Source organism: Myripristis murdjan, chromosome 13 (assembly GCF_902150065.1).
Source record: "Myripristis murdjan chromosome 13, fMyrMur1.1, whole genome shotgun sequence".
Classification (NCBI taxonomy): Eukaryota; Metazoa; Chordata; class Actinopteri; order Holocentriformes; family Holocentridae; genus Myripristis; species Myripristis murdjan.
In genome coordinates this window covers 42027533-42034551 of record NC_043992.1, presented here as the reverse complement: position 1 = coordinate 42034551, position 7019 = coordinate 42027533, and the positions used below count along the sequence as shown (strand labels likewise).

The 7019-nt window shown below is 47.4% G+C and overlaps 1 protein-coding gene across 2 annotated transcripts in view; it reads left to right on the top strand.

Annotated features, from left to right (window-relative positions):
- Positions 1-1343: 1343 nt before the first annotated feature.
- rffl (ring finger and FYVE-like domain containing E3 ubiquitin protein ligase) overlaps positions 1344-7019 on the top strand; it is a 15752-nt gene continuing 10076 nt past the window's right edge. Inside the window, exon 1 of one of the 2 annotated variants that reach the window (XM_030066569.1) lies at positions 1344-2212. The gene's annotated coding sequence lies outside the window, so the exon portion shown is untranslated. The remainder of the gene's footprint in view (positions 2213-7019) is intronic. The other variant, XM_030066568.1, reaches the window with a different exon arrangement.

The following is a 7019-nucleotide window of genomic DNA, read 5'->3' as shown; positions in this document are numbered from 1 at the left end:
CATGATCAAGAATGTGTTTAAATTTGGGAGGGGGGGCCTTGTTTGAAGTTTTCTTCCAAATGAAACCAAGGAGAAGAATAAAGCTTGTTCTGTATTGGCTCAGTAACAAACACACGTCTGCTTCACTGCCTGTGTGTGTGTGTGTGTGTGTGTGTGTGTGTGTGTGTGTGTGTGTGTGTGTACGTGTACGTGTGTGTGTGTGTACGTGTACGTGTACGTGTGTGCGTGTGTGCGTGTACGTGTGTGTGTATGTGTGTGTGTTATCTTGGTGTCAGCAGGTCAAACTCAACTTTACATTCAAATCAAGCAGCTGCACGTCATCAGTCAGAACAGACAGACTTGATTTTCTCACTTATTTGATGATGATGATGAAGATGATGATGATGAAGATGATGATGATGATGATGATGATGATGATGACGGTGACACAAAAGGAAAACCTGAGCAGGTTCACTTGATTTCTTTCTGGTGAGCAAATTGACATAAATACATCCCAAAATGAGCAGAACATCAGAAAACAATCGGAGAAGAAACTTCAAGACGAACAGAAAATTAGTAAATAAATAAAAATAATAAAAAGCCAAATATAAGAAGGGAAAAATTTAGAAAAATAGCAAAATAAAAGGGATAAAATGTCAGGTAAAGGATTTCTGTGAAGATAACTGTTTTGTAATCATTTAAAGGTGAGCTCCGGGTCCTCGAGTCCTGAAGTTTTTATTCAGGTGGTGAAGTTTTATTTCGACGACAGATGACAGGAAATGCAACGTGAAGTACGGCAGCCTGTCAGCCCAAACCGCGTTCAGCCGCTGCCAGGCGAGGCGGAGGAGAAGCGCTAAACCTAAATGATCTTTATGTTCCTGCGCTGGCGAAAAGGAAGAGGCGCAGGTGAATTAGAGGAATCAAACGTGGAGCCGTTTAATAACAGAACGGCTCCAAAAGCCCCGGCGCTGTCCCGCACGGCAGCAGCCACTTCATGTCCTCTTCAGAAAGTCACACACTTTATTATTTATTATATGGATTATTTTTGTAGAATCTGCGCTTTTTGTAATCAGCATGTCGCTCTGAAAAGTTCTCCAGCTGCAGATGAAACCTCACATTTTAAGAGTGTAAAAAGAAAATGTGTTTAAAGACACTCCTCTTGGAGCAACGGCGCTGCTACAAGCGTTTTTTATTATTATTTTCATGAATCTTTTTGTTTAAAATTCTCTTAATCTTTTTTCCTAATTTATTATCATTATTTATTACACAGTTTTTATTACATACACAATATATTTAGTTTGTTCATTTATTTTTTTCCCCCCTAATTGTCTGATGTTGGCTTTTTTTTTTTTTTTTTTTTTCTAATATTTTACCATCGTCCCGGTCTCTTATTGCTAATTTGCTCATACCCATTTTTGCCGTGTTTTTGAAAGTGATGAAGTGAATTTGCGGGTTTCCACAGTGTGAATGCGTTTGGTTCTTTTCTTCATAATGAGGTTTGTTGTTTCTCCCTGCAGCTTTGTTTCTGTAGGGCTGCCCAGCCAGAAGACTGCAGAATGCCAGACAAATGAAAATCTTTATGAAAAGTAAAAGCAAAAGAAAGAACAGGCTGTCCGCGGCAGCACAGATCAAACAGGAGGCTCTAGCGCCATCTAATGTCTAAAGTCCACACAGCAAGCTAAAAACTTTGATGTTTATAAGTTTTCATGGCTTCGATCCTTGAATTATGTACAAATGTATTTTGCAGCCAAAGTGTTTTTCCCAAAGTTAGCCGGACTTTCTGTGGGACAGGGTTAAAGTCGGGCAGCTGCTCGGAGGGCCGCTGGTGAGGCCGCAGAGGAAGTGCGTTCTGCATGTTCTGCATTGAGGAACCAGTTTGTCCCTTGAAGAACAGGAGCGTTTCCTCGTCGATCCGGTATCAGGTGTTATCGGATCATGTTGGTGTGTGTGTGTGTGTGTGTGTGTGTGTGTGTGTCGGTGTGTGTTTCCTGGACTGTGTGTCCTGACATGGAGGAGAGTCCCGTCCCGTTCTTCCTGCTCCACTGAGCCTAGCCGCTTCTCTCTGACTTCACTTTAATCCCCATTATCCACATTTCCCCGGGCCAGGCAGCGGGCCGGGCAGCGGGCCAGGCAGCGGGCCGTGAGGGAGCCGCTGGCCGGGCACGGAGCCCCGGAGGCGGCTGACAGCTCAGAGACCTGCGGGCTGCTCGCTAGCAGGCGGAGCCGCGCCGAGGTGAGTTAACGAGCTTTTCTCTTAATAAGATCACTTAGTTTGTGGTTAAACTGCTCGGTAAGTGCTTGTGTTGACTTGTTGGAGTCTGTCGCTGTGGTTTCAGAGCCGCTCGCACGAACAAACTGTTGGTTTGGTTGAAGTTTAAAGTTTAAAGTTTGAAGTTTGAAGTTTGTGTGTAAAGTTGAGCGTCGTCAGCTAGCCGGGCTGCTAGCTGCTAGCCGCTCCGCCGCACGGCGCAGACACACCGGCTCTGCTCATGTTACTCATGTTGTGCACATTTCTCCTCAAAGGCGTAACTTAGCTGTTACACACCGAACGGCATTCATTTATTTTAATAAATTATCAGCTTGTGGGTTTGTTTTGCCTGGTAACGTTAACCCCCGGATCCCCTTGCAAACCGTCCCGTCACTTCGCAGTTTAACCAGAACCGGAGGGTCTGATCCCGGGCTGAGCGGCTCCAGCGGCCCCGCCGGGCCCAACCGAGCCCCAGCGAGCCCCGGCGGGGCCCGGCGGGGCTCGGCGGGGCTCGGCGGGCTCAGCTCAAACTCCCCGGCGCTGCGGAGCCGCGGCTGGGCTCGCAAAGTTTGTCGATACGGAAGCAGACATGGAGCTGGCGTGTGTGTGTGTGTGTGTGTGTGTGTGTGTGTGTGTGTGTGTGTGTGTGTGTTCAGGGTGACAGACTGTGGAGTTACAGGGCCGTTTACACGGACCGGGGTCGGGTTTTAACAGCAGAAAATAAATTGAAATTTAGTTTAATCTCCATGGATCTTACGTGCCTGTGTGAGCCGGGCCGAGCCGCTGGGAGGGCGGTGTGTGTGTGTGTGTGTGTGTGTGTGTGTGTGTGTAAGACCTGACGCTGAACCACACACACATTAACATATTTACCTTCTCTTTCATTTCCGTGTGTACGCAGCGCTGCAACACGCCTGTTAGTAAGACCTTTGTTTTGGAAGAAGTGAGCGGAAGTCCCGTGTTTAACCACGGCAGCCTGGCGTCCTGCTGTGACTTTATGACAACAGCAACAACAATAATACGGCTCATAATAATAATAATAATAATAATAATAATAATAATAATACTGCGGTGGCAGCAGCTGAACCACACAGGATCTGCTGCCAGTCTCTGTGGACTCTGGCCGCACTGCTACTGCTAGTCTGGGAGCTTTATTTTGAAAAGTATGAGCGGAAGTGGTCTCTTCTGTTTGCATCGGCATGAAGCCAGAGGTCCGAAGTCCAGATGAGCTGCAGGAAGCTAATGAGGCTAATGTGGCTAATGTTAGCGCTCGGTCACTTTATATAAAACCAACCAGCCCCGATGTTCTATGTGGTTCCATATTGTTCTATACATGTGGTTCTATCATGGTCTATACCTGCTGCTCAGCTGCAGCTCAGGTGATCCCACAGCAGCCAGGTAGAGCCCGTGCACACAGACATCCAGGTGGAAATGAACCAATCAGAGAGCCTGAGTTCTCTCAACATGCCCCTTTTCCACCAGAAAAAACCTGGTGCTAGTTCGGAGCTGGTGCTAGAGCCGGTGCTTAACTGGTGCCAACGAAGAACCGGTTTGCTTTTCCACCGGTCAAGAGCAAAGTGGAGCCAATTCAGAGCCACGTCATGACGTCTTCGGAAAACGTAATGACGGGTGCGCGAGACGCTCGCTCAGAATCACAGTAACCATCATGAATGAATGAATGAATGATACTTTATTAATCCGTTGCAGGAAATTACATTATCACGGCAGCTTCACCACTTCAACACACATAAAACTGCACACTCATACTATACAGTGGCTGCAGCGTCTCTGTCTCTGTCCGCCCGTCCTGTCCTGAAGCCGCTGAAACTGATCAGTGAGTCGGGGATGATGTTGGTGAGCCGCGTCTCAGTCAAGCATATAACGCTGCTTTCCCCATACAGTTTGTGTCCATATAACGCTGCTTTCCCCATACAGTTTGTGTCCATATGATGCTGCTTTCCCCATACAGTTTGTGTCCATATAACGCTGCTTTCCCCATACAGTTTGTGTCCATATAACGCTGCTTTCCCCATACAGTTTCTGGCCCCGGGTGGAGCAGGATCTGGATTTATTAGCGATGCAAATACTGCTTGTGTCTTTACAAGCCAACATTTCAATACAGAGGCGAAAAAAACAATTATTGCCGGCTACCTGTCGGATTCGTGATCGGAACGAATGACAGCGATGTTTAGTTATAAAACGGGTGCTTCTCATCCTTAAATGTAATTTGCTGAGCCGCGTTCCATGCCGTTGTAAAATCATTATAACCCGCGGCTTCTCGGGGATTATTGTTTATGTTTATAGCGTTCGCAGTTCCTGTTTTGTTTTGTAACCCCGCCCACCAATGACGCGGTGGGCCGCGTCATCGGTTCTTTCTCTGGCTCCTGTTTAGCCCCTGCTCGGAGTCGGTGCTTGCCTAGCACCAGTTTGGAACCAGTTTGGCACCAGTTTGGCCCCAGCTCGGGCGGTGGAAAACCAAAAAACTGGTGCTAAGTCAGGCACCGGCTCCGAACCAGCCCTGGTGGAAAAGGGGCCAGAACCCGACAGTCCCGGGTCCTTTGAGAACACGGCTCTGAACCCGCCTGCTGCTCAGGTGATTTCAGGTGATCAGGTGATTTCAGGCTGCCGTCACAGTGTGGAGGTGTCAATAAAGTCTCAGAGGCCACTCACACTGGCAAGTTTGATCCGCGCCCAAGCACGATTGCCCTTAAAATCCGGATTCTTTGACCAGTGTGATCGCTCCGTATCGTGCTTGAATACAGTACACTTCTCCCGCTCTGGCACGGTTGGAAGGGGTGTGCTTCTGCACGGTACGGGCGCGTACATGAGCACATGCACGGTCACGCACGCAGTGCGCGGACGTAAATCATGCAACTTTCCTCCTGCCTCTGCAAAACTGTTTAATGTGCGCAGCGCGATTACCGGCGAATGGCCGCGTTGCGCAATCAATAATCAACCATGATCACTGTCTGTTGTGCTGCTGCAACCGCGTATAAACAAAAGTCGGTTTATAATGAAAGTACAGCAGTCTGTGTGCGGAGATCCGGCAGACCTGGTGCTGGCCGCGGCACCGCGTCGGCACCGGCCGGCACTGGCCGCGGCACCGCGCGGTGTGCGGCCACCCGGTCACCCGGTCTGCCGGATCTGCCAGGTGCCGCTCCGGCTGTCTGTTGGACCTTTCTGAAGAAGGAGGAAGTTACCTCCGAAACTGTCAAGGTAAATAAACATCCCATGTCTGATTAAAGGGACCAAAAACGTTTTTTAGTTAAAAGGAAGACATGATGAATGTATTTGAACTATACTGATTTATAATGACGTCGGGCCATGCCTGTTGTCGTATTTCAACGTGATGACGCGCACACCGGGGGCAATCGTGCTTGGGCGCGTTTGGGAAAAAGGTAATGTGAGTGCAGGCCAGCCGGGGACTGAGGAGGGGGGGGTTTTGGCTTTAGTACGAAACGGGCTCAAACTTGCCAATGTGAGTGGGCCCTCAGTCACGTCCTCAAACATGGCTGCCAGCGCGGCTCTAGCAGGTTCTAGCAGGTTCTAGCAGGTTCTGCTTCTGTGTCTGAGGGCAGTGCGGGGCAGGTCAGGACCTCAGGCCTTTTAAATCAACTTTATTGGCAAATACTCAAAGTCACTTGTCAAAATCCCTTCAGCATGCAAACACAGGCACACACAGCCTGTAGAACACACACACACAGACACACACACACACACACACACACACACACACACACGAGCGCAAGTGAGAAACAGTTTATTAAATATCATAAAAATAGTTTGTTTTGCAAGTTTTTGGGTCATGATCTTATTTTGTAACTTTTTCTTTCTGATTCTCATGTCTTGTTGTGACGAGTGTCTTGGTGGCTGTCAGGTGAGTGTGTTCAGGTGGGAAAGGGTTAACAGCGATGACACACACCATCCTGCATGATGGTGTGTGTGTGTGTGTGTGTGTGTGTGTGTGTGTGTGTGTGTGTGTGTGTGTGTGTGTGTGTGTGTGTTGTAAAGTGGTGACATCATTGTGAGCTGACTCAGGGTGTGTTCAGGACACCAAGTTCACCCAGAAGAAACCTTCAAATTATTGAAAAACACAATATTGTAAAATCACTTCTCAGTCCGTCAGGGTCAGAGGTCAGAGGTCATGCCTGTTGTCTGTCCTCTCTTCTTCTGTGGTGCTGCAGAGCACCTCCTCAGTCTCTCTGAACTGGAATAAAGTGAAGGCACCATGACGCCAGGTCGGCTCCCCAGGCCTTTATAACATTCACATTATTAGGGATGTCCCGATCACGTTTTTTTGCCCCCGAGTCCGAGTCCGAGTCATTTGATTTTGAGTATCTGCCGATACCGAGTCCCGATCCGATACTTCTATAAAACCAGGAAATGATATGTTATTAATGATTGCCAAGAAACAACCGCGGTTCCAGATAGGTCAATATGGAAATGAAATGCACTCTTTGAGACAAATGAAGAAGCTAGTATAACAATTTAAGTGTTTAACAAACTGCATTTTGATAAAAGGCAGTTAATTGGCAAACGCAGATATTGATTAACCGATTTATTTGGACATTAGATTAACATTTTATAATTTAATTATTTTTAATTATTTTCTCAAATGTCTCCACACACAAACATAAATGGCAAGATCTAAGATACTGACAAAATATGTACAAACACAAACAGTAGCAGGAAATAAAATAAAGTACAGAAATTAATACAAAAACCAAGCGGTTGGAAACTAGTATACAGCTGATTGTTTACTGCGCGGGGGGGCTGGGTGCTTGTGTGTGTGAAA